Source organism: Xenopus laevis, chromosome 4L (assembly GCF_017654675.1).
Source record: "Xenopus laevis strain J_2021 chromosome 4L, Xenopus_laevis_v10.1, whole genome shotgun sequence".
NCBI classification, from domain to species: Eukaryota; Metazoa; Chordata; class Amphibia; order Anura; family Pipidae; genus Xenopus; species Xenopus laevis.
Window position 1 is genome coordinate 1,253,229 of NC_054377.1, and position 27,753 is coordinate 1,280,981.

Sequence of the window (27,753 nt, forward strand, 5' to 3'; positions counted from 1 at the left end):
AGAGTTCCCCCCCCTTCTATAGTCCGGGTGCAGGTGTTCTTCTTAAATAACCCGGCCATGGAGTCCAAGCGCTGAATAATAGTCAGCTTTGAGGCAAGTAAGGAGCGTGTCTGACTTCCTCGGCCGATATCTGCCCGTAGAATGGGCCGTTTGTGTGCCAGTGAATGGGCAGCCGCTTTTCGGATGTCTCTGTGCCTTTTCTTCCAGCACTGATTTCCAGCGGAGAAGAAAAGGAATCATTATGATGGTGTCAATGGTGAATGGAATGGCCCCTCCATGGCAGACACATCTGCCAGGCCCCCATGAATGAGCCATCAGAGTACCCCAAACGCAGGGGCCACTGGACCGGCTCCCTTGCCAGCCACTCGGGCATCCCTGGGTTTGATCACGGGCACAGCAATGAAATTATTATGACACCGACTTTGTACTTGGTGCTTTGTGCCTGATAGAAGTTGAAAGTCTTTGTGCGGGGGGGTCTGACAGCAGCCGACGAGGGGCTTAAGAATGTGCTGTGGGGGGGGGGTATGTCTTAAAGGAGCCCGTATCATGTGCTTTTTGTGCTTCATTTGAAATGATTTGAGTCGCTATTAGACGACCACTGAAAAGGTGTTTCTTTGATTAAAGGAAGCACGTTTTTTTTTGGGGGGGGGTTCGTTCCTTGAAGAACGAGCGTTTTTCTTTCTGCCTGAGCCCAGCCAGTTCATTAGCATGCACATACGCCTCGATTGAAGTCAGAGCTGCCTTTACACTACAGTCGTCCCGGAATAACGAGCCGCTCTTTAATGTAAAAGAGAAAAAAAAAGTTACTTTTTATTGAAAAAAAAAAAAGGGGGGGGGAGTTGTTTGTGAATCTCATTAAATGTAATTCCGCCTTTAAACAGATCCGGCATTGTTTCCGAAGGCGACAATTACCAACGCGCTTCCTGTTTTTAAAAGTCAATTATCATTAGGATTTTTTTTTTTTTTTAAAAAACAATATAAATGAGAGAGACATTAAAGGACTCCTTAATTGGGGGACTGAAATGTCGCCGTGTCGGCAAAGGGCAGCGTCTCCGGAGCGGAAGGATTGCGTTTGGGCGGCGTCGGGAAGGAAAGGTTTGGTTTCTTTAGCGAATTTATTAGAGAATGTCAATAAAGATCTTGCATATTTGGGTTTTGGCCCTGAATGTGCGTTGCACTGTAGGTGTCACATGTCAGATATGAGAACAATGGGCAGATTCGTAACAATGGAAGGAGCAGGCCCTGTGGCTACAGGGGGGCCCAGGAGGTTTAGGGGCCCCATGAGGCCCTAATGCATATACAGTTTCAATAAATATTGGTAAAAGAAATCATCCGCTAAACATTTTGGGGGCCTGAAGAATAATTTGCTTTGGGGCCCCACAATATCTAGTTACCCCACTGCCAATGGGAATGGGGCAACGGTTACTAACAGCCCATTGGAGGTCCTGACTCATAGCATGAGATTTCAAACAGGTTTGCAGGCCCAGCTGAGAGATTTATTTCTATATGGATCCTCAGGGGTGTGGCCAAGTTTCAACAAACCATTTTCTAATTGTTTTTAACCTTTCTTTATATGACACTGACATTTTATGAAACAATATTATCCTATACGCTCACAATTGGCCTGGTAAACTACCTGTGCTCCGTTTCTGCAAATGACTGGTGAACGAGCAAATAAGGAAGATAGAGGAGCCATAGCTCCTCCCCCTAAGAAACATAATAATACAATACAATAATACAATTCAGGATAACTATATTCCATATACATCACTGTACTGGGTAACCTGCCACCCACTAGAGAACCTCAGCTCAAGGGCCCACCTGAATGACCCTGACCCACTCTCCCGACCCAGACCTGGCTCAACTTGCCGTACTGCCATCTCTTGTATTCCAGTGCCCAACCCTCCAAATTCTCACTAGAGGTGGCTGGCATCAGTATTGATTGACCTGGGCGGAGGACGAATGGGGGTTGGCAGGTCCTACTAGGACTAGGGTCCACCAGAATTTTTCCTGGTACTCTGATTTGCATGTCCATTAATCAAATTCTGGTTTCTCTTGCATCACAAGTATACACCCAGAACAGTGCCCTCTAGGATCATGGCGTGGGGTTGGTTAGATGTTACTTAGACTAGTAGGAACATGGCTCAGCCAGGCCACCAAACCAGCAAGTCTGTTCCTTATGAAAGGGACAATAATTTATCCTAAATCTAAAAGGCTGACAGCCTCCTGGAGATGCTCCTGATATATTTAACTTGGGATCAAGAAGTTTGGCTGAAGTAGAGCCAACAAAACCACTGAATTTATAAAACACATGACCTATAAAATCTGTAATGTGGATAATTAGGGCAGTGGGATACGACACGGGGCAACTGAGGTGACTGAAACCCTTTTATATTTACATTTTTAGACCATTCCGATGAAGAAATAGGGAAGGTGAGTTTGTTCCCGGATGGAAATGTAGTTCAGATGAGTGTGGCCTTTGGGAGAGTATATAAAATATACATGTTATTGGCCCCGGGGCCAATGGAACGGCTCACCCTATACTTTCTGCTTAAAATGTCAGCTACAAACCAGATATTTTTCTATTTTCATTAGATCGACGGGCTCTGTGCTTCCTACGGATACAGAAAATGTTTTTTCCCACCCAAGCCCCCGCTCTTACCTTTTTCAGCTACTAATTTATATTATTTTATTTTTGCTGCAAAGGGCAGAGTGGGTTGTCACCGCACATTTCCCTGGAACTTCTGTGGCACCCAGAGTCAGGGTGAGAGCAACAATTTATTAAATTACACGGAGAAGATATGCGCCCCCGGTGCCGCACGCACTCTCGGAATTTTCAAGCGGTGAATGTAGGAATTTTTTACTCTAAACATAGAACAGATAAGGAGCATTTTTGTTTGCCCAGAACCCCCCCCCCCCATGTGCACACGATTTTATTTCACTTTCAGATATATTGTTACTAATGACTTAGCCAATCACACGGCCAGTAAAATAATTACACTCATTGCAAACCATTGGGGAGAACATTACACATGGGGCCCACTAACCCCTCTCAACCTGCCTTTATTTCCTTCTGCTCTTGTGATTATCAATTATACTTTCCTGCCTCCTCCTTTCTACTCTCTCCTGCTCTGACTTGTCTTCCCCCTCTCCCTTTATCTTTCTTTTTATTTCTCCTCGTATCCCCTTTTTGTATTCTCCCCTACTGTTTAGCCTTACCCCCCCATTTGTCTCTCTACTCCCTAACCCCCTTTCCCTTCTCTCCTTCTGTCTCTCATCCCCTTCTCCTTTCCTTTTCTCCCCAACTGTTTGGCCTTACTCTTCCCCATCCTCCCTCTTCTCTCCCCTTCTATATTTCTCCTCTCCCCCATTTGTCTCTCTACTCCCTAACCCCCTTTCCCTTCTCTCCTTCTGTCTCTCATCCCCTCTCCTTTCCTTTTCTCCCCCAACTGTTTGGCCTTACTCTCCCCCATCCTCTCTCTTCTCTCCCTTCTATATTTCTCCTCTCCCCCATTTGTCTCTCTACTCCCTAACCCCCTTTCCCTTCTCTCCTTCTGTCTCTCATCCCCTCTCCTTTCTTTTTCTCCCCCAACTGTTTGGCCTTACTCTCCCCCATCCTCCCTCTTCTCTCCCCTTCTATATTTCTCCTCTCCCCCATTTGTCTCTCTACTCCCTAACCCCCTTTCCATTCTCTCCTTCTGTCTCTCATCCCCTCTCCTTTCCTTTCCCCCCCCCCAAATGTTTGGCCTTACTCTCCCCCATCCTCCCTCTTCTCTCCCCTTCTATATTTTTCCTCTCCGACATTTGTCTCTCTACTCCCTAACCCCCTTTCCCTTCTTTCCTTCTGTCTCTCATCCCCTTTCCTTTTCTCCCCCAACTGTTGGCCTTACTCTCCCCCATCCTCCCTCTTCTCTCCCCTTCTATATTTCTCGAATCCCCCATTTGTCTCTCTACTTCCCTTCTCTCCTTCTGTCTCTCATCCCCTCTCCTTTCCTTTTCTCCCCCAACTGTTTGGCCTTAGTCTCGCTCATTACTTTAACATTGGACCTCTGAGCTTTGATATGTAATACAGAATACATTTTTAGTTAGGTTATTTTTCCTAGTCTGATGCGTCGGGCACAATGAAAATATCCTTTTGGCCCATTTTATCATCTTGGAACCACCCCTCTCATTTGGGGTATTGCCGCAGGTGAAGGAATAAGCCTCAGATGAATTAAATACGTTGGATTAAAATACGTATATATATGTCCGTGAAGTTGTTAAAGATATTGCCTAAAGTACTAAATTCAGGCCAATTGATATAATGAAAATCTCCATGAATTCATAGGGAGTGTATTTCCTGCTACTCATGTGACTGTCTCTAGTTTATTTGAATGAGACCACGTGGCAGTTTTAGTTGTTATTTGAGTTTTATTTGCATTTACAGCACTGCTGCCTGGGGGTAATTGTGTGACTCTTCTGTGCAAGTGGAAGGGTTTAGAGAAACGTCTGTTCCTTTTAAAGAAAGTTAAATGTCTGTGTTTCTAAACCTTGTGTTGCCAGATGCTTCTAGACTAATACTCCTATTAATGTTATGGAATGCTGGGAGTTGCAGTCCAACAACAAATGGGGATCCAAGTTTGAGAAGCATTGGTCTAGTGGGACGGATATGTTATATCCCTATAAATATACAATGAATCCATTCTGTATCTCTTGTGTAAATAAAAATAACAAAGTATTACTTTTAGTCCGATGATTAAGAAGAATGAGGGTCTGGTGAAGTGGGAGAGAATGTGTGCGAGCGAGCGAGCGTCTCCACCAGCGACAAGCCCTGCTGCACTGATACATTTTTATTGCCTGCTCCTGTTTTTATTGAGGATAATGAATTCCGTGTGTTTGGCTCAGAGATGAGAACTAACTTGCCCTTTGCTGTGACCCACCTGTTGTATATTGTGCAGCTATAATCACAAGTTCATGTTGCGCTGCATCTGGACAATCGCACTGTGTCATCACCGGGGAGGGGGGCCAGACCCTCGTTTATCTTTCACTTAAACACATGGATGCAAATCTAGCTGCCCCCTTTATCTGATCCCACACGGGATTGTGGAAGGAATAGAATGGGAATCATTCTAATGGCTGTTTGCATCCAAAATTATCATATATAATTATATATTCCTAATATCTATTAATTCCTTATTAACTGTCATTGTGTCTGTCACAGTCTCTCTGTCACTTTCTGAATTTATTTGCTTTGTTGTGATAACCAGAGTTTTTCTGCCTCTTAACTGAAGAAAGATCAGGTCGGTTTTCTCCCCCAGGTTATAGATATGCCCCGTATTGACTCCCTGTCACCTTTCTTTAATATAATAATATGTGCTATTAACCTGGTTGCTATTAACCTGGTTGTTACCCGTCATTCCCTACATATCTTACCTCTCCTCTATTCCTCACATATTCCACTGTGTATTATTTATGCTGATGTTTCATCTACGTTGCCTTTATATTTAACATTCACTCTTCTGCGACTTTCAAACACCTGGATTTTGCCCTAGGAAAAATATATTAATAGACAATATTTGGATCTAAGATTTTTCCCCCTAATGGTGTATTGTTATTGGAATTGGCCAAACAGTTGGGGAGAAAAGGAAAGGAGAGGGGATGAGAGACAGAAGGAGAGAAGGGAAAGGGGGTTAGGGAGTAGAGAGACAAATGGGGGAGAGGAGAAATATAGAAGGGGAGAGAAGAGGGAGGATGGGGGAGAGTAAGGCCAAACAGTTGGGGGAGAAAAGGAAAGGAGAGGGGATGAGAGACAGAAGGAGAGAAGGGAAAGGGGGTTATGGAGTAGAGAGACAAATGGGGGAGAGGAGAAATATAGAAGGGGAGAGAAGAGGGAGGATGGGGGAGAGTAAGGCCAAACAGTTGGGGGAGAAAAGGAAAGGAGAGGGGATGAGAGACAGAAGGAGAGAAGGGAAAGGGGGTTAGGGAGTAGAGAGACAAATGGGGGAGAGGAGAAATATAGAAGGGGAGAGAAGAGGGAGGATGGGGGGAGAGTAAGGCTAAACAGTTGGGGAGAAAAGGAAAGGAGAGGGGATGAGAGACAGAAGGAGAGAAGGAAAGGGGGTTAGGGAGTAGAAAGACAAATGGGGGAGAGGAGAAATATAGAAGGGGAGAGAAGAGGGAGGATGGGGGAGAGTAAGGCCAAACAGTTGGGGGAGAAAAGGAAAGGAGAGGGGATGAGAGACAGAAGGAGAGAAGGAAAGGGGGTTAGGGAGTAGAGAGACAAATGGGGGAGAGGAGAAATATAGAAGGGGAGAGAAGAGAGAGGATGGGGGAGAGTAAGGCCAAACAGTTGGGGAGTGAAGGAAAGGAGAGGGATGAGAGACAGAAGGAGAGAAGGAAAGGGGGTTAGGGAGTAGAGAGACAAATGGGGGAGAGAAGAGGGAGGATGGGGGAGAGTAAGGCCAAACACTAGTAGTGATTATTATTCCATAAAGAATAATTCACAGTCAAATCTATATTTGTGATTGTAGTTGCTCAGAAGAGGAAGAGTGAAAGTATCAGCAGACACTGATGAACTGACAATAACTCAATTGTTTCTGTATCAACTGGTTCTGTTTGGGTTAAGTTTACCATATGATTGACCGAGGGCTCAGAATTACAGTCGGATTCTTGATATTAACTTGTTGAAGTGCAGTATAAACAATGCTGTCCAGTATAGACGCACGGATAATATCAAGTTTTCATATGATATTCGGTGTGTGTGTAGCAGGAGATGAGCCCACCGATATCAGCAGAAGACTTGGACACTGGTTGGCTAGTTGATAGTGCTGGCCACAAAATTTTGAGGCACCCAAACATCGGCCACTGTTAGTGCTGAATCGTCAGATGCAGATAGAATTCTATTTTTAACTCTGTTTCTATCTGTAAATGTGACGATTCAATGGTCGTAGTGAAGATTGTCATTGTTACTTCTATGGCCACATTGAGTCTTCCCTGAGCCTCACAGAGTCCTGGGTCCTTAGAAGTTCACTTTCCTCATTATAACTTACAAAGAATGTCTATATATATATATATATATACAGGGCAGCCATCAGGGGGGACAGGGGGGAGAGTTGTAGGGGGCCCCGAGGGTAAGGGAGGGCCGGCCATGCCACACTTACTTGATTATCCGGGCCCCCCAACTTTCTGAGAGCTGCTGACTTTGGGAAGGCATGGACGTTTTAAGGGGTCCTGGCCACCAATTTTCTCACAATGTGGGGGGCCTGGCCACCAATTTTTTTTTCTCATGTGGGATCCTAGCCACCAATATTTTTTAATGGGGGGTCCTGGCCACAAATGTTATATTATGGGGGGCCCTGACCACCGATATCTTTTTATTTTTTATTAACATGTGGGAACCCTAGCCATAAATATTTTTTTGTTTTTTTTACTGTGTGGTGAGGGGCGGACCTGTGGGGTGGGGAGGGCGGAACTGTAGGTGGGGCTTGAGGTGGGTGCAGTCCAGGGGGCCCAGGAAATATTGTGTTATGGGGCCCTGCAATTTCTGATGGCGGTCCTGTATATATACATATGTGGAAGCGCATGCATATATGGTTTTTATATATATACGTCTTTTTATATTTGTCTGTGTTAGAGAGTTTATGATATAGTGTGCTTCCCCTTTAACTGGTTGGAGAGACGGGGAGAGTTCATGTGCCAGTGAGTAGCAGCAATTAGCCTCCTTCATTAAGGAACACAAGGGAAAAAATGTTCTGCCTGAAGGCAAATCTGTCTCCTTTGTGCTCCGCGTGTTGGTGATACGGCGATGATTTAGTGTCCAGATTCCTCGCAGATGTTTAATGTCCATCCGCATATTTAATCTTCATTCTTCTGCATGATTTTCCCTCCGCCGTCTGATCTCCAAGTAAGGCAATAAACGCTAATTGGGACATTCGGGCGAATCGTTTCTGCGCCCGTCACACGCAGGTGTTTCAGCTTGTGTCTCGCCCAGGGATCAGCACACAATTGGGTATCATTGTCATCCCTATGGATAATCACAAACTAATGCTGAAGTCGTGAGTTTTTGGGGGTCCCACAGAACTTTCTATAGTTATGGCAGAAGTCGTGAGTTTTTGGGGGTCCCACAGAACTTTCTATAGTTATGGCTGAAGTCGTGAGTTTTTGGGGATCCCACAGAACTTTCTATAGTTATGGCAGAAGTCGAGAGTTTTTGGGGATCCCACAGAACTTTCTATAGTTATGGCAGAAGTCGAGAGTTTTTGGGGATCCCACAGAACTTTCTATAGTTATGGCAGAAGTCGTGAGTTTTTGGGGATCCCACAGAACTTTCTATAGTTATGGCAGAAGACGTGAGTTTTTGGGGATCCCACAGAACTTTCTATAGTTCATGAGTTTTTGGGGATCCCACAGAACTTTCTATAGTTATGGCAGAAGTCGAGAGTTTTTGGGGATCCCACAGAACTTTCTATAGTTATGGCAGAAGTCGTGAGTTTTTGGGGGTCTTACAGAACTTTCTATAGTTATGGCAGAAATCATGAGTTTTTGGGGATCCCACAGAACTTTCTATAGTTCGTGAGTTTTTGGGGATCCCACAGAACTTTCTATAGTTATGGCAGAAGTCGTGTGTTTTTGGGGATCCCACAGAACTTTCTATAGTTATGGCAGAAGTCGTGAGTTTTTGGGGATCCCACAGAACTTTCTATAGTTATGGCAGAAGTCGTGAGTTTTTGGGGATCCCACAGAACTTTCTATAGTTATGGCAGAAGTCGTGAGTTTTTGGGGGTCCCACAGAACTTTCTATAGTTATGGCAGAAGTCGTGAGTTTTTGGGGGTCTTACAGAACTTTCTATAGTAATGGCAGAAGTCGTGAGTTTTTGGGGGTCCCACAGAACCTTTCTATAGTTATGGCAGAAGTCGTGAGTTTTTGGGGATCCCACAGAACTTTCTATAGTTATGGCAGAAGTCGAGAGTTTTTGGGGATCCCACAGAACTTTCTATAGTTATGGCAGAAGTCGAGAGTTTTTGGGGATCCCACAGAACTTTCTATAGTTATGGCAGAAGTCGTGAGTTTTTGGGGATCCCACAGAACTTTCTATAGTTATGGCAGAAGACGTGAGTTTTTGGGGATCCCACAGAACTTTCTATAGTTCATGAGTTTTTGGGGATCCCACAGAACTTTCTATAGTTATGGCAGAAGTCGAGAGTTTTTGGGGATCCCACAGAACTTTCTATAGTTATGGCAGAAGTCGTGAGTTTTTGGGGGTCTTACAGAACTTTCTATAGTTATGGCAGAAATCATGAGTTTTTGGGGATCCCACAGAACTTTCTATAGTTCGTGAGTTTTTGGGGATCCCACAGAACTTTCTATAGTTATGGCAGAAGTCGTGTGTTTTTGGGGATCCCACAGAACTTTCTATAGTTATGGCAGAAGTCGTGAGTTTTTGGGGATCCCACAGAACTTTCTATAGTTATGGCAGAAGTCGTGAGTTTTTGGGGATCCCACAGAACTTTCTATAGTTATGGCAGAAGTCGTGAGTTTTTGGGGGTCCCACAGAACTTTCTATAGTTATGGCAGAAGTCGTGAGTTTTTGGGGGTCTTACAGAACTTTCTATAGTAATGGCAGAAGTCGTGAGTTTTTGGGGGTCCCACAGAACCTTTCTATAGTTATGGCAGAAGTCGTGAGTTTTTGGGGATCCCACAGAACTTTCTATAGTTATGGCAGAAGTCGTGAGTTTTTGGGGATCCCACAGAACTTTCTATAGTTATGGCAGAAGACGTGAGTTTTTGGGGATCCCACAGAACTTTCTATAGTTCATGAGTTTTTGGGGATCCCACAGAACTTTCTATAGTTATGGCAGAAGTCGAGAGTTTTTGGGGATCCCACAGAACTTTCTATAGTTATGGCAGAAGTCGTGAGTTTTTGGGGGTCTTACAGAACTTTCTATAGTTATGGCAGAAATCATGAGTTTTTGGGGATCCCACAGAACTTTCTATAGTTCGTGAGTTTTTGGGGATCCCACAGAACTTTCTATAGTTATGGCAGAAGTCGTGTGTTTTTGGGGATCCCACAGAACTTTCTATAGTTATGGCAGAAGTCGTGAGTTTTTGGGGATCCCACAGAACTTTCTATAGTTATGGCAGAAGTCGTGAGTTTTTGGGGATCCCACAGAACTTTCTATAGTTATGGCAGAAGTCGTGAGTTTTTGGGGGTCCCACAGAACTTTCTATAGTTATGGCAGAAGTCGTGAGTTTTTGGGGGTCTTACAGAACTTTCTATAGTAATGGCAGAAGTCGTGAGTTTTTGGGGGTCCCACAGAACCTTTCTATAGTTATGGCAGAAGTCGTGAGTTTTTGGGGATCCCACAGAACTTTCTATAGTTATGGCAGAAGTCGAGAGTTTTTGGGGATCCCACAGAACTTTCTATAGTTATGGCAGAAGTCGAGAGTTTTTGGGGATCCCACAGAACTTTCTATAGTTATGGCAGAAGTCGTGAGTTTTTGGGGATCCCACAGAACTTTCTATAGTTATGGCAGAAGACGTGAGTTTTTGGGGATCCCACAGAACTTTCTATAGTTCATGAGTTTTTGGGGATCCCACAGAACTTTCTATAGTTATGGCAGAAGTCGAGAGTTTTTGGGGATCCCACAGAACTTTCTATAGTTATGGCAGAAGTCGTGAGTTTTTGGGGGTCTTACAGAACTTTCTATAGTTATGGCAGAAATCATGAGTTTTTGGGGATCCCACAGAACTTTCTATAGTTCGTGAGTTTTTGGGGATCCCACAGAACTTTCTATAGTTATGGCAGAAGTCGTGTGTTTTTGGGGATCCCACAGAACTTTCTATAGTTATGGCAGAAGTCGTGAGTTTTTGGGGATCCCACAGAACTTTCTATAGTTATGGCAGAAGTCGTGAGTTTTTGGGGATCCCACAGAACTTTCTATAGTTATGGCAGAAGTCGTGAGTTTTTGGGGGTCCCACAGAACTTTCTATAGTTATGGCAGAAGTCGTGAGTTTTTGGGGGTCTTACAGAACTTTCTATAGTAATGGCAGAAGTCGTGAGTTTTTGGGGGTCCCACAGAACCTTTCTATAGTTATGGCAGAAGTCGTGAGTTTTTGGGGATCCCACAGAACTTTCTATAGTTATGGCAGAAGTCGTGAGTTTTTGGGGATCCCACAGAACTTTCTATAGTTATGGCAGAAGTCGTGAGTTTTTGGGGATCCCACAGAACTTTCTATAGTTATGGCAGAAGTCGTGAGTTTTTGGGGGTCCCACAGAACTTTCTATAGTTATGGCAGAAGTCATGAGTTTTTGGGGATCCCACAGAACTTTCTATAGTTATGGCAGAAGTCGTGAGTTTTTGGGGGTCCCACAGAACCTTTCTATAGTTATGGCAGAAGTCGTGAGTTTTTGGGGATCCCACAGAACTTTCTATAGTTATGGCAGAAGTCGTGAGTTTTTGGGGATCCCACAGAACTTTCTATAGTTATGGCAGAAGTCATGAGTTTTTGGGGGTCTTATAGAACTTTCTATAGTTATGGCAGAAGTCATGAGTTTTTGGGGGTCCCACAGAACTTTCTATAGTTATGGCAGAAGGGATATGGAAAGGGAATGTTGACATTCTCATGGCTGGATCTATTCGCCTAGAAAGCCCCCCATATGATCTGTGTCGGTGGCATCTCCTGAGCCCCCGGGGGACTACTCTGTGCTGTTCACACTAAAGCCCACGGGCAAGTTCACGCGTCGAGTCTGGATAATGTGAGAATTTGCCGCAGGAGATGTGATATCAACTGGGAGGCCAGGGTGACCTTGTGTAGATTTCTGTTAAATATTATTTTTCCCTTTCTCCCAACCTCCTCCCCTGCTTTGTCTGAAACCTGCAACTTGAAAGGGGAACTATCCCATCATTCCATTTTTTATTCCTTTATATTCCCATTCTGTGGCTTTTCCCACTTGTTTACTCCCATCTCGGGCATGGGCAGAGCGCAGGGCTGTAAATGGATAGGAACCTTTTGCATAAGTGTCTATCTTAGGTCCGTGCCATAAAGCAAGGTTGGGCTGCAGATTTACTGCTGTAGAGGAAGTAGGTTGAGTCAGGGAAAGTGAAGCGGGTGGGCTGCCTATCCCCCTGGCTCTTCATGGGTTAAGTGTTTGCAATGTGTTAGTGAGGATCCCGCTCGCTAGTAAAACTGACAGTGTGGAATTAGTGGAATTACTGGCATGTTACTGGGATTACTGGTATCTGCACACACCTGGTTTTTATTCAACAGTTACATCAGGGTTACAGCGGGGGAGGTTAATGGCAACTCCCGCAGATTATTGAAAACCCAAATAATTCCGTTTGCCTTAATTTTTTAGTAATTTGCCCTGTTTACTCACCTATAAAAAGGGGCAACATTTTGATTGAATAAATCAGTAGTTGTGTACGTTTAATTCTGGTTTAAACCCTTTTTCTTCTACCTGTAGCTCCACCCACTGCTTAAAGTACACTCCTCTTGTTCCTCCCCCTTTAAGCTTTCATCAGTGTTCTACTCCCACCCACTGCTTGAGTCACAGACTCCCTGCCTCTTCTCCTGTAAGTTTCCACTAGACTGTTATAGTCCCACCCACTGCTTGAGTCACAGACTCTCTGCGCTGTGTAATCTGCCATCAAACTGCTATAGCCCCACCCATTGCTTTAGTCACAGACTCCCTGCCTCTCCTCCTGTAAATTTCCATTATAGTGTTCTAATCCCTCCCACTGCTTGAGTCACAGACTCCCTGCCTCTCCTCCTGTAAGTTTCCATTATAGTGTTCTAATCCCTCCCACTGCTTGAGTCACAGACTCCCTGCCTCTCCTCCTGTAAGTTTCCATTATAGTGTTCTAATCCCTCCCACTGCTTGAGTCACAGACTCCCTGCCTCTCCTCCTGTAAATTTCCATTATAGTGTTCTAATCCCTCCCACTGCTTGAGTCACAGACTCCCTGCTCCACCACCTGTAAATTTGAGCTGCAATAACTGCTCAGAAAAGGCAGATCAGAGTACGTAACAAAATGTAAAACAAAAATGGCAATTATGAATAAATTGCCTCTTTTTACATCTTATTGAAAGTAAACACTGAACTGAAAAATGTAAATGTGTGCAGAGTACGAGGCTACATTTCCCGTTTAATTGTTTGACAAATATTCTTTAGGTTTGTGTAATAATAAATATCCTCACTATGTGCAGCACAGTCCTTTATAAAATAATCTCAAATCAAACCATCAGTTCCATAAAGCCCCGATCCCAAGTGTTTGCAGATGTTGCGTTTGTATAATTGATCCCCCCCCCCCTGCGGGGGATACAAAGCAGATTGGCTTTATTATGGCAGCAATTAAGGATTGGGTCGTTAAAGGATGTCAGACTATGGTGCCCCTGCAGCCTCACACTCAGACCTGTTACACATTGTGTCAAAAGTGCTTTTGTGTTGGTCCCGGGCAGGTGGGAGAGTCTGGGGGGCCCGGGGCTCCGAGGTGCAGCCTCTGACTTGTGCTCAGGAAATCCACAATCTTTTCACTTGAAAGTCAATGGCAGAGGTCAAAATGGATCAAATTGGAGGGGTGTCAAATTAACTGTGTCACACTCCTGCGGTACAGACACACAATTGTGTCGAGATTGTCTGAGAATTCCTTCCCATGTGCTGCTAAATACTAAAGTGCATTTTAACTTTTCTTCTGTTATAATGTTATCTGCTCCTTATTCTACTTATTCTCTTATTCCACCATTTATCCCTTTCTTAATAATTTATCTCTTTATCCCTCTTTCCTTTTCTCCCCAACTGTTTGGCCTTACTCTCCCCCATCCTCCCTCTTCTCTCCCCTTCTATATTTCTCCTCTCCCCCATTTGTCTCTCTACTCCCTAACCCCCTTTCCCTTCTCTCCTTCTGTCTCTCATCCCCTCTCCTTTCCTTTTCTCCCCCAACTGTTTGGCCTTACTCTCCCCCATCCTCCCTCTTCTCTCCCCTTCTATATTTCTTCTCTCCCCCATTTGTCTCTCTACTCCCTAACCCCCTTTCCCTTCTCTCCTTCTGTCTCTCATCCCCTCTCCTTTCCTCCCCCAACTGTTTGGCCTTACTCTCCCCCATCCTCCCTCTTCTCTCCCCCATTTGTCTCTCTACTCCCCAACCCCCTTTCTCTTCTCTCCTTCTGTCTCTCATCCCCTCTCCTTTCCTTTTCTCCCCAACTGTTTGGCCTTACTCTCCCCCATCCTCCCTCTTCTCTCCCCTTCTATATTTCTCCTCTCCCCCATTTGTCTCTCTACTCCCTAACCCCCTTTCTCTTCTCTCCTTCTGTCTCTCATCCCCTCTCCTTTCCTTTTCTCCCCCCAACTGTTTGGCCTTACTCTCCCTCATCCTCCCTCTTCTCTCCCCTTCTATATTTCTCCTCTCCCCCATTTGTCTCTCTACTCCCTAACCCCCTTTCCCTTCTCTCCTTCTGTCTCTCATCCCCTCTCCTTTCCTTTTCTCCCCCAACTGTTTGGCCTTACTCTCCCCCATCCTCCCTCTTCTCTCCACTTCTATATTTCTCCTCTCCCCCATTTGTCTCTCTACTCCCTAACCCCCTTTCCCTTCTCTCCTTCTGTCTCTCATCCCCTCTCCTTTCCTTTTCTCCCCCAAATGTTTGGCCTTACTCTCCCCCATCCTCCCTCTTCTCTCCCCTTCTATATTTCTCCTCTCCCCCATTTGTCTCTCTACTCCCTAACCCCCTTTCCCTACTCCCCTTCTGTCTCTCATCCCCTCTCCTTTCCTTTTCTCCCCCAACTGTTTGGCCTTACTCTCCCCCATCCTCCCTCTTCTCTCCCCCATTTGTCTCTCTGCTCCCCAACCCCCTTTCTCTTCTCTCCTTCTGTCTCTCTTTCCCTCTCCTTTCCTTTTCTCCCCAACTGTTTGGCCTTACTCTCCCCCATCCTCCCTCTTCTCTCCCCTTCTATATTTCTCCTCTCCCCCATTTGTCTCTCTACTCCCTAACCCCCTTTCCCTTCTCTCCTTCTGTCTCTCACCCCCTCTCCTTTCCTTTTCTCCCCCAACTGTTTGGCCTTACTCTCCCCCATCCTCCCTCTTCTCTCCCCTTCTATATTTCTCCTCTCCCCCATTTGTCTCTCTACTCCCTAACCCCCTTTCCCTTCTCTCCTTCTGTCTCTCACCCCCTCTCCTTTCCTTTTCTCCCCCAACTGTTTGGCCTTACCCTCCCCCATCCTCCCTCTTCTCTCCCCTTCTATATTTCTCCTCTCCCCCATTTGTCTCTCTACTCCCTAACCCCCTTTCCCTTCTCTCCTTCTGTCTCTCATCCCCTCTCCTTTCCTTTTCTCTCCCCCAACTGTTTGGCCTTACTCTCCCCCATCCTCCCTCTTCTCTCCCCTTCTATATTTCTCCTCTCCCCCATTTGTCTCTCTACTCCCTAACCCCCTTTCCCTTCTCTCCTTCTGTCTCTCACCCCCTCTCCTTTCCTTTTCTCCCCCAACTGTTTGGCCTTACTCTCCCCATCCTCCCTCTTCTCTCCCCTTCTATATTTCTCCTCTCCCCCATTTGTCTCTCTACTCCCTAACCCCCTTTCCCTTCTCTCCTTCTGTCTCTCATCCCCTCTCCTTTCCTTTTCTCCCCCAACTGTTTGGCCTTACTCTCCCCCATCCTCCCTCTTCTCTCCCCCATTTGTGTCTCTACTCTCTAACCCCCTTTCCCTTCTCTCCTTCTGTCTCTCATCCCCTCTCCTCTCCTTTCCTTTTCTCCCCCAACTGTTTGGCCTTACTCTCCCCCATCCTCCCTCTTCTCTCCCCCTCTATATTTCTCCTCTCTGATTGTCTTTTTGCTCCCTGGGTCTGCAGTAGGACAGGTGCTAAGGGGGGAGCAGTCAAATATATTGAATTGTCTCTTTCTTATACATTTGCTAATTCTGGGTGATATCAAGTCTCTCGGCCTATGAAATAAACAGGCGGGTGGCAGACAGTGGAGCTCGGGAAGATCTGACCAAACAGGCCACATAGTAAAACAGCCTAAAGGAAACTCTATACAAAGAATGTTCCTTCACATCATAAAATAAGTATTTTTAGGCAACTGTCTCTTATTCTGACTGTGCTGAGTGTTGTTGTCAGTGGGAAGCAGCATATTCTCCACACTGCTAATTCTCACTCTGAAAATATAAGAGAAACCAGTAATAAACAGACCTGGAGGAGAACTCAATTGTGTTGGTTTCCTGTGAAAGTGCAACATATCCAGATTGTATTACCCCCCCGTGCCCTGCGGATTCCTAATTTTCTCTCAAAAGCATCAGGAATGAGTTAATGAAAACCCCAAATTGTTCTGATTTAAAACAGTAGCCAAGCAGTTTTTTCGGCTTCACCAAACCCTTGTGTTTTCTTCTCATGTGAAAGAAGCTCAGTTTTCCTCCAACAACGCTTCATTGTTCCACACAAACTAGAAACGTGCTTGTGTTTAGCACAAACAATAAAAATAAACTACCTTATTGCAGTCTGTTCTGCTGGAGGAAATCGTGCCCATTTGGCTGAATGAAGTGCCCCATTGTGTGGCCCGACAAATTGTTTAGAAAGCCTCCAGAACTCCCCTTCCCTCTGCTTCTCTCCAATTCTCTCCCCTTCCCTCTAATTCTCTCCCCTTCCCTTTTATTATCTTCCCTTCCATCTGGAACCAGAGCAGAGTCTGTATCAGTAACACTACTAATACCTGTAATGTCAACATCATTGGGCAACACTTGTTACCTAACTGTGGGGAGACATGGTAAAATGATGGGCTATCCTTATGGCATCAGCCTTATTTTGTATATTTCACCTTCCCCTCTGTCTGGGCAGGCTCCATCTGTGGTTCATCATTCTGTATGTGTCCCTCATCTCCCCCAATGTCTGGGCAGGGTCCATCTGTGGTTCCTTATTCTGTATGTGCCCCTCACCTTCCCCTCTGTCTGGGCAGGCTCCGTCTGTGGTTCATCATTCTGTATGTGTCCCTCATCTCCCCCAATGTCTGGGCAGGGTCCATCTGTGGTTCCTTATTCTGTATGTGCCCCTCACCTTCCCCTCTGTCTGGGCAGGCTCCATCTGTGGTTCCTCATTCTGTATGTGCCCCTCACCTTCCCCTCTGTCTGGGCAGGGTCCATCTGTGGTTCCTCATTCTGTATGTGCCCCTCACCTTCCCCTCTGTCTGGGCAGGGTCCATCTGTGGTTCCTCTTTCTGTGTGTGTCCCTCACCTTCCCCTCTGTCTGGGCAGGGTCCAGAGCAGGGTCCATCTGTGGTTCCTCATTCTATATTTACCACTCACCTTCCCCTCTGTCTGAGCAGGGTCCATCTGTGGTTCTTCATTCTGTATGTGCCCCTCACCTTCCCCTCTGTCTGGGCAGGGTCCATCTGTGGTTCCTCATTCTGTATGTGCCCCTCACCTTCCCCTCTGTCTGGGCAGGGTCCATCTGTGGTTCCTCTTTCTGTGTGTGTCCCTCACCTTCCCCTCTGTCTGGGCAGGGTCCAGAGCAGGGTCCATCTGTGGTTCCTCATTCTATATTTACCACTCACCTTCCCCTCTGTCTGAGCAGGGTCCATCTGTGGTTCCTCATTCTGTATGTGCCCCTCACCTTCCCCTCTGTCTGAGCAGGGTCCATCTGTGGTTCCTCATTCTGTATATACCCCTCACCTTCCCCTCTGTCTGGGCAGGGTCCATCTGTGGTTCCTCATTCTGTATGTACCCCTCACCTTCCCCTCTGTCTGGGCAGGGTCCATCTGTGGTTCCTCATTCTGTATGTGCCCCTCACCTTCCCCTCTGTCTGGACAGGGTCCATCTGTGGTTCCTTATTCTGTATGTGCCCCTCACCTTCCCCTCTGTCTGGGCAGGCTCCATCTGTGGTTCCTCATTCTGTATGTGCCCCTCACCTTCCCCTCTGTCTGAGCAGGGTCCATCTGTGGTTCCCCATTCTGTATGTACCCCTCACCTTCCCCTCTGTCTGGGCAGGGTCCATCTGTGGTTACTGGGAATATTCTGAGGACGGTTTATGTTAGAAGCCATTGTTCCTTTAAAGGAATGTTGCCGCTGTATGGCAGAGGGTCCCATGGTGGGATTCCTGGCCTTTGGAAGGGGGGTTAGCGGGGAATAAAAAAAACTTTTGCTAAATGTGGAAAATAAGAGAATGGTCGGGGGGGGGGAGATTTCCTGACTATAAATAAAAATCCAATTGCAAGCGGCCAAGAATCACTTCTGCCATCCAAGTCATTTGCAGAGCCTTTGTGTTACTGCCTGCCCTCGCTAACAGAGCCACTGTTATTCCATTGTCCCGGCCCCTCTGCATAGCAACACGGCCTATTCTGGCCCCTGCAGCTGCTCAGCTCAGCACAACTATCCCATATCCCTGTCCTTGGCACAATGCTGCGCTCTCATCAGCACGGTTCTGTCTCCGGAACTCCAGCTGTCATCGTTCAACTACAATTCCCAGCATACCCTTTCACTCTGCCTTTCTCTAGGTATGCTGGGAGTTGTATTTCAGCAACAGCTGGGAGTTACAGATAATGTTTCAAGGGCTTCAAGTTAGATATCAGTGATTCAAACTGGAAATTCTGGTATGGTGTAAAAAACATTAGCAAATATTTCTTTATCCTTTCTGTTGTTTTAAAATTGTTGAACATTTTGTTTGTGGCTGCCATTCGTATTGTTAATGACTAACCTGTTGCTAGGTGCAGTGACACTAGCAACCTGGCAGCAATGTGGGACAAATGGGAAATAATAATAATTGCAATAAAACTCATAACGTACGTTTAATGATTTATCATCTGGTTTTTGTTCTTTATTGTCTAGGTAATTTTAATGAATTCAGAAGCAACTGACCAGTGACTCGTGGCCACCAGGACTGGTTTCCTTCAGAATCTGTAAGTATTTCATGTAGAAATGGGATTATATAGTGAATAAAGTAACCCTTATTGTAAAATATAAGGATATTATAAGTCACCGGAGGAGTTTCATGACCATATAAAAGTACGAGGCCGAAGGGCAGGTGCCTTTATACAGGTCATGGAACTCCGAGGTTACTTCTAATATCCTTATATTTTCCAACAAGGGGAACTTTATTTATTACAATACACAAGTGAAATGGCATCACTACTCACCGTTGATAACTGATGACATCACTAGTCACTGTTTATAAGATATCATTTACAAGATATTCATGGCTTTTGTGTATTATAAATAGGGATTCACCGAATCCAGGATTCGGTTCGGGATTCCGCCTGAACCAAATGCTAATTTGCATATGCAGATTAGGGGCGGAGAGGGGAATCACATGACTTCCCTCTCAAAAATGCAAATTAGGATTCGGTTCGGTATTGGGCCGAATCTTTTGGATTTGGGGGTTCGGCCGAATCCAAAATGGCTGATTTGGTGCATCCCTAATTATAAATATATATACACATATATGCTCAGCGTTTATCCAAGCTAAAAGAAGAAATCATTGGTTACAAAAATTCTCCAACAATTCCCATTCAGTTTGTTTCATATAATATTTAATTTTGAGAATCGCATACATGTGTTATAGAAGAAATGACATTACATGAATTAAATGTCTATTACTTCCCCTTTAAATTTGAGGGCATGTGCTGCTCCTGTAGTCCTGTTGCTGCTTCAGTGTGTACCATTTTATAATGGGGCTCAGTGTGGACCCTCTGCTTCCCCCCAAAATCCATCTCTGCTGTAGGCTGGTAGACCCCAGTGAAGTCTGCTCTTCACTTGAGCCTAGCGGTGCCCCATAGCTGGAGGGGGTTCGGAGTATAAATCCCGTATAAAAGTTCCAATTATAGCTCTGACCGAAAGCAGATGTTACCTGAACTCACCCTCCCAGGCGGCATGAGCCAGCTGAAGTAACCGATTCATTGTCATGCCAAAAAGTCGTGTTACCCGAGCCAAGGCGAGGAGAATGCGAGCTCATTGCGGAATCCGCTGTTATATTTAGAGCGCGGTCTTGTCATAGTGAAAGAGATTGACAATAAGACGGTATTCGCGCGTTCCGGGAAGGTCGTCTCGTTCCTGGGAGTTGTGTCTGAAACACAAGGGCAAATATCAAGATACATAATGAAGTGGCTAAAATCCGCCTATTTATAACGCTGCCTGCGGTCTGTGCCCTGCGCTCGGAAATTTAATATTCCGGCCCCCCTACAGCACATATGGGCTGGAGGGTCTCAAATCGCCATGCAATATTATCCCCACTTTGTGTATTCAGGAACTTCCCACGGCTGAAATACTGTGCAGCTTTCAGCAAGGCCAGTCTAGCCCAGTGAGCTTACGCTCTCATATGCTTGATAGAACAATATACAAGTTCATTAATAGCAGCAGGTGGGAGGTGTGCTGATAGTGATCATGGTAAGGCTCTGATAGGCCCCATGGACCAACGTGGACATCAACAGCCCTGGCATTTGCTCATTTCCAAATTTTATACCTGGATATCTTTGAGCCATGGATAAGGGTCAGTTTGTTGATTAGATTGGTCACTGTCCCATTTGGCCAGAGCCTGGTGTATCGGCAAATGAGGACATGAAGAAGAGTCGCAACTGTCAGCTGGATTCCATACAGATTGCCCCGAGTATGACCACCTTCCAGTGTCTTGCTGGACATGTGTGGGGAGTCATTTGGTGTTTAGATTCCATTTGGCCAAGGCCAGAAAAAGCTGAAATATCGTTGATGGGTTTTCGGAGACCAGAAACAAAGCAGAAGGCCAAAAAGTCACATTACACCAACAAATGTCAAACGTCCGCCCCGGGCCTTTGATCCGCTGGCGCACTGACAGTTGTGTTGCTTTATAAATTCTAGGATATTAGTGGGTGGAAAGCTTTGTCCGACCCTTAATTCATTCTCATTGACTCACAGAGCCCCCTTTCACTTGCGCAAATGTAGGTTGTAATCCCTCCACTAACATTTTGGTAAGGCAAATACGTGGGAGGGAAACGTGAGTTGGAAAAATCGCTCCCATGAATGCCGTGGCCCCCTCCCTGCTGTGCTTCCTACACTTTCAGAGCCGTTGGTTTGCACAGAGCCGAGAATCCCCAGTGATGGAAAATCTGGTAGTGAATGTGAGTTCTGTCATTATTTGCACGTGATTTATGGAGTGAAATGGGGACTTTACTCGAGGAGGCAAGGGAGGGGCCAGCACAGGGGCTTTGGAGCACAATGGCGAATCGATGAAAGGAACTGGTTTTGTTTTTTGTTTGAAGAAATTAAATATTCACGGTGTCAAAGTCTCATTGGGAAGGATGTCTATAGGAACCCTGAAAGCAAAGTCTTCTCCTGAGAAACCTTTTATACTTTCATCTAGTGGCTTCCTACCTGTGGTCATCACTGGGAACAAACTGTAGTTCAGCAACAGCTTAATAACCCCACTTATGAGCTGTGAAAGTTTACTTTGATTATTATAATATGACCAGGATCTATATAATAAAGCCTTGTAGGGTTAGTAAGTAACCGGTAGAATATAGCTGAAGCCTGACACCCACCATCTAGGATTTATGTAGGCTGTTCCAAGAATCGGTCCATGAGGCCTCTAACTCAGAATATGTTTCTTAGGTATCTTATTCAGAATTCGTTACTTTAGATTCCCATTTTAGAAATTGTATGAAACTTGCAGTCTAATATCTGTGTTTAGTAATCTAGACTCTAACCCTAACTCTGAGACCTCTTATCTAGAATCAGTGCACGAGGCCTCTGACCCAAAACACGTTTCTCATTCCTTTAGACTCTCGATCAAGAACATGCCCCTGAGACCTTAGATCTAGAAATTGTATGAAGTCTGCATTCTGGAATCTCTGTTTAGTAATCTAGAATCTAATCCTAACTCCGAGATCTTCTATATAGAGTCAGTCCACCAGGCCTCTAACCCAAAACACATTTCTCATTAGACATTCTCATTCTCATTTAGACCGTCCTTCAAGAACATGTTCCTAAGACTTCATGTCTTGAAATGGTATGAAACCTGCAGTCTAGAATCTGCTCAGTAATCTAGAATTGAACCCTAACCGTGAGGCATAGTATCTAGAATCTATACTTCTGTGACCTTTCAGTTAACCTTGTCCCTGAGTCCTCCAACCCAGAATATGTTCCTCATGTCTGCCATCTGAACTTTCTGCTCCCCATCTTAAACATGTTCCTGAGGCCTCATTTCTGGAGTATGAGGTCTGCTGTCTAGACTGTGTTCAGTAATCTAGAATATGTTCTTGAATCCTATGGTAGGCTGTGTCCTGTATCTCAGAACTTCAATACTATAAGAACTACAAGACCCCTAATGGGAAAGAAACCCGTTTCTGCTCTTACCCTAGGGATTATGGCTTTTTACCGAACATAGTTTCTAAATGACTTGTCTTATTTAATATTTCAAGGTCTGAGATTTTCTGTAAACCCCTTGAAGTTTGCTAGACCGCTTCTTCTCTTCAACTCAGATGCCCCTTCTTAACTCGGATGACTCTCGCTGTACATGGCGATGCTTTTAACCAGCTGGACAAAATGCCAGTGGGAAAGGGAACGAGTGCCGTAAAATATTCTGTATCCTAACATAATTTGTATTATTTGTAATATATGTATTAGGCTGGGGCATTGTCCGTCTCACACTCAGGAATCTGGAAATTCTCTAGGTCAGAAACATAGAAGTGCAGCATAGTACCTTCCTCCAGTTGAAATATTTGTTTGTACCAAGAGATGCATTTGCTAGGATGGTGGCCTGGTCCAGTATAGCTGCTTTAGCCATTAGATATGATTGATGTTGGTTGACATCTTGTTGGCCATGGTGCAGTTATGGAGAACCCATGGCAGCCATAACATGAATGTAAATGCTTCCTATATCAGGTTGGTACCGTTGAGTGAACATTTATTGGGAATATTAGTGAGAGTGGTCCCTCTGGTAAAAGCAGCAAAAGACCAATCGCCTACTATTTGTAAATGGGCACTAAATCTCCTGTGGAAGGGCGTTTTGAGAGTTTATTTCCCTGAGAACACCCTGGTGGTCAACTTTGATATCCAGTAGAGATGTCGGCTTGACCATGTCCCTAGTTGAGGGTTTAATCTTGGGTGATAGGTTAATGTAGGCCAGAGACTTAAATCCAGATGTTTTAATACCCTCAATGACGAGGTTCTGGAATATATCTCTAGATAACATTTCCCCTATAATTACCATGATTTCTCCCAGTACAAGGCCACTGTGCTAATGAAATGAGATTTCCCTAATATTTCAGTGCTGAATCATAAATAACCGGAGAATGTTGGTCCTGATCCGTTTGGGACCACTTTGGCTCAGGTGGGATATTCGATATCTCATAAACTATTCATGATTTGCATTTTCAATATAAAAACCAAAACAGAAACCTTTAAACCCAACGTTATGATCGGTGCGTGAAGTCATATAATATCCTCGTTTTTTCCTAAGTGATTCCACAACCATCGCCCAAGCGTTGGACTCGACTCAGTTTCCCTTTTTGCGTTTGGAGATGGGACAGAAAGTAAGAACTTTATTGTCGGTGATTTAGGGATATTTTTTTTTTAATTGCCCTGTTGGGAGGCAAACTCATTCCAGTTTGGTGGAACTTTCAGCGTTTGCTCTAATGGATCCGACCCCTGGTTGGAGTTTTATTGGGATGTGTTGCCGTGACCGGGGTGTAATCTGACTTACATAACTGTGCAACATCCGAGATTAAAATCGCAACTGAGCCGTGATTATTCCGAACAGCTGCTCTTCCAGGGGGTCACCGCCGCCGAGAGCTGAAATAGACTCGCGCCGCCGCACGCTATTTTCCGCAGTGCAAAGTTTAAAGCCGGCAGGACGTTGTTTAGTGAAAGCTGTCAAACCGCGTTAAAAAAGACTTGCTCCGTCGGAGGGCCCTGGTGGCGAGGAGCCGGCGTTGTAGCCTTGTCTTCCTCATTATCAGATGCATGTTTATAAAGTTCCGCCGAGCAGCCAATTCCCAATTCACTTATATCAGCAAGACTTAACTTGCTCATTAATCTAAATTCTTTTGCAACTTTAATCTACATGTTTAATTAATCATAAAATGAGGCGGTAAGTAATTTCAGCACTGTGTGGCTTATTATCACATGTATTTAATCACTCTTCTGTGAGCTCATTTGAAAACACCTGAAGATGTCGAGAGCGCTTTGAATAAGCATAAATTATTCTTTGTCAGTCTCCTTCACTCGTCTAATAAGAGATTTATTTAAAAGCGACCTGTTTGTCATTCCCCGTCTTCGCCCCGCGTCTTTACATGCGTTACACAATTGCCAACAGATGGGATTCACCAGGCAGCCCCCCTGAAGGAGTGGGGGGGGGGGTTATTTAATTCATTTCTCTTATTTACAACTAATTAAACCTTGTCATTTTTGTTTTAATGAGAATAACCCCTGGCTATTCAGAGAGCTTGCTAAAACAATCCTGAAATATATATATTGGCAGCTTAGTCCGTCAAAAAAAAAAACACCAAAAATGTCACTATTTTTTTTTAAAAAAATCCAATAATTCTCTCCCCTATATCAGTGTTTATTTTTGGAAATTGCGTTTTTATTTCGTTACAAACCTTTAATAATAATAGATTGTTCTTTATTTTCAAAAAGGACTTTATTTAAATATTGTTATACAGGTACGGGAATCCCAATATCCAGAAAGCTCAGAATTACGGAATGCCCGTCTACCATAGATTATGGTAGGCGGGCAAATTTTTAAAAATGATTTCCCTTTTCTGTTTAATAATAAAACAGTAACTTGTACTTGATCCCAACTAAGATATAATTAATCCTTATTGGAGGCAAAACCAGCCTATTGGCTTTATTTCATGATTATATGATTTTCTAGTAGACTAAAGGTCCAAATTACGGAAAGATCTGTTATCCGGAAAGCCCCAGGTCCTGACCATTCTGGATAACAGGTTTATAACAAAGTGTTTTTTTTTTTTAAAAAAAAATGTATCATCTTGGCCTGTAACAGGTCAGGTATTCGCGATAAATATGGGATTTATTCCGTGTTTTGTAAAATGTCTTATTACATTTTTTATCCTTCGCCACAACTGCAGAATTTTGCTCCATAATTAAAAATTAGCAATTAATGCATCCAATTTTTGATTATTTTATATTTTTAAAAATGCAATGAATGTAGTTCCAAAAAAAAAAAAATTGGAATTATAAATTCAAATTTCAAAATTTTCTTTATAAATCTAAATAATTATATAAACATTGTAGAGGAAAGCCAGCATTTGGATCTTTTGGGCTATACAGGTTATCCAGAGTGCTTGGGACCTGTGGCTTTCCGGATAACAGATCTTTCTGTAATTTGGATCTTCATACCTTAAGTCTACTAGGAAATCATGTAGAAATTAAATAAAGCCAAAAGACTGGCTTTGCCTCCAATAAGGATTAATTATATCTTAGTTGGGATCAAATACAAGCGACTGTTTTATTATTACACAGAAATATGGAATAATTTCCATAACCTAATACAGGTACATGACCTGTTAGCCATAATGCTCGGACCTGGGGGTGTCTGGATAACAGATCTTTCCATAATTTGGATCTTCATACCTTAAGTCTACTAGAAAATCATATAAACATGAAATAAAGCCAATAGGCTGGTTTTGCCTCCAATAAGGATTAATTATATCTTAGTTGGGATCAAATACAAGCGACTGTTTTATTATTACATAAAGGAAATATTTTTTTTGGATTATTTGGATAAAATTGAGTCTATGGAAGACATCCTTTCCATAATTTGGAACATTCTAGATAACGGGTTTCTGGATAACAGATCCTATACCTGTACTGGCATGTTGGCTGCATGTTCATCTCTCCCTGGATCTTTAGCCTTATATTTCCTTATAGTTTCCCTATAAATATAAATGTCACTTTCTTTTTACTTAAGTTTATGAATGATGAAGTTATAAAGCGGATGGGGTCCATGATATTGGCAATTTTAGATGCTTCATTTATCAAGGCTACAAGGATAAGGGACAAGAACCAAAGAGAAGCCTTGAGTGCTTGTGGATATTCACACCACGTAGAAAATGTGGTCAGTCTAGGCCACCGTAAATCAACTTGTTAAAGGGGATCCCCAGCATAAAAGCAAATAGTAAAATTCCTCAGTAACGTCCCAATAAACGCTGAAAAAATTATTTAACGGTGAAGTTCCCCTTTAAACCATTTGAGAAAGAGAATTAATAAAACCTGAGAGAGCTTGATACAAATGAGATCACAAAGGCATCAATATTTATGGTGGGAAATAATTAAAATTTCAAAAAGTGGCATTGGATAATTAATAATGGATTTCCCGCACGCCGCCTGCATGGGAGGCTCATTAATAAGGCCGCGCTAAGTGAGGCTTCCTTAAAACAATGCGCTAAATTGGATGTGGGAAAGGCATAATCGGAGCAAGATTACACGGCTGGAAACAATTATTTTGTTCTTTTGCTAAATTTTCTGTTCTATACGGTGCGATGGTAAAAATAATAGGAAAATTACCCCCGCGCGCCGCAGCCAATATCCTATTCCTTGGGTTGCTTTATGGCTCTGCGCTGGCCTCACTAACGAGGCTCATTTAAAATAAATAAAGAATAATGAGAGGAAGGTTAGAGCATTAGGTCCACGTGTGCTGAAATACTTCTATAAACTGGTGCTAATGGGCCCGAGCACAAACGGGAGCCCAAACGGTAGCAGCTTTTTCTTCCGACGTCGCTTTGGTTGCGCAAATACTTGAGTAATGGATGAACAAATGGGCGCGGATAGACAGCTTTGTAAACCAAAGTAGGAAAGTATTCAGGGAGGCATGGAATGTATCATTCTGGATTTGGCCGACAACCAAATCCTCCGCTAGAGATTCTAATCTAAACCCTACGCGGAGAGTTCTGAATTCTGAGCAGAATCCACTCAAAATGTTGTGCCCAAAATAAGGACAGAGTTGGCAATGAGACTCGACCAAATTTGAATGAGATTCGGACAAACTGCCAACTGAATTCTGGGATCAGTTCATTAATGCATTTTCTGGGGTATTATACATGGAATTGGCCCTGTATTTATCTGCTGTGTGTTCTGGGGTATTATACATGGAATTGACCCTGTATTTATCCGGCTGTGTGTTCTGGGGTATTATACATGGAATTGGCTCTGTATTTATCTGCTGTGTGTTCTGGGGTATTATACATGGAATTGGCCCTGTATTTATCTGCTGTGTGTTCTGGGGTATTATACATGGAATTGGCCCTGTATTTATCTGCTGTGTGTTCTGGGGTATTATACATGGAATTGGCCCTGTATTTATCCTGCTGTGTGTTCTGGGTATTATACATGGAATTGGCCCTGTATTTATCTGCTGTGTGTTCTGGGGTATTATACATGGAATTGACCCTGTATTTATCCTTCTGTGTGTTCTGGGGTATTATACATGGAATTGGTCCTGTATTTATCCTGCTGTGTGTTCTGGGGTATTATACATGGAATTGACCCTGTATTTATCCTGCTGTGTGTTCTGGGGTATTATACATGGAATTGGCACTGTATTTATCTGCTGTGTGTTCTGGGGTATTATACATGGAATTGGCACTGTATTTATCTGCTGTGTGTTCTGGGGTATTATACATGGAATTGGCCCTGTATTTATCTGCTGTGTGTTCTGGGTATTATACATGGAATTGACACTGTATTTATCTGCTGTGTGTTCTGGGGTATTATACATGGAATTGGCCCTGTATTTATCTGCTGTGTGTTCTGGGGTATTATACATGGAATTGGCCCTGTATTTATCTGCTGTGTGTTCTGGGGTATTA

At 44.0% G+C, this 27,753-nt stretch overlaps 1 protein-coding gene across 6 annotated transcripts in view; it reads left to right on the top strand.

Moving 5' to 3' along the window:
- Window positions 1–27,753, top strand: part of LOC108713441 (transcription factor Sox-6) — a 261,335-nt gene that overhangs the window by 24,332 nt on the left and 209,250 nt on the right. For all 6 annotated transcript variants that reach the window (XM_041589672.1, XM_041589669.1, XM_041589668.1 and 3 more), the window contains exon 2: window positions 18,782–18,852. The gene's annotated coding sequence lies outside the window, so the exon portion shown is untranslated. The remainder of the gene's footprint in view (window positions 1–18,781; window positions 18,853–27,753) is intronic.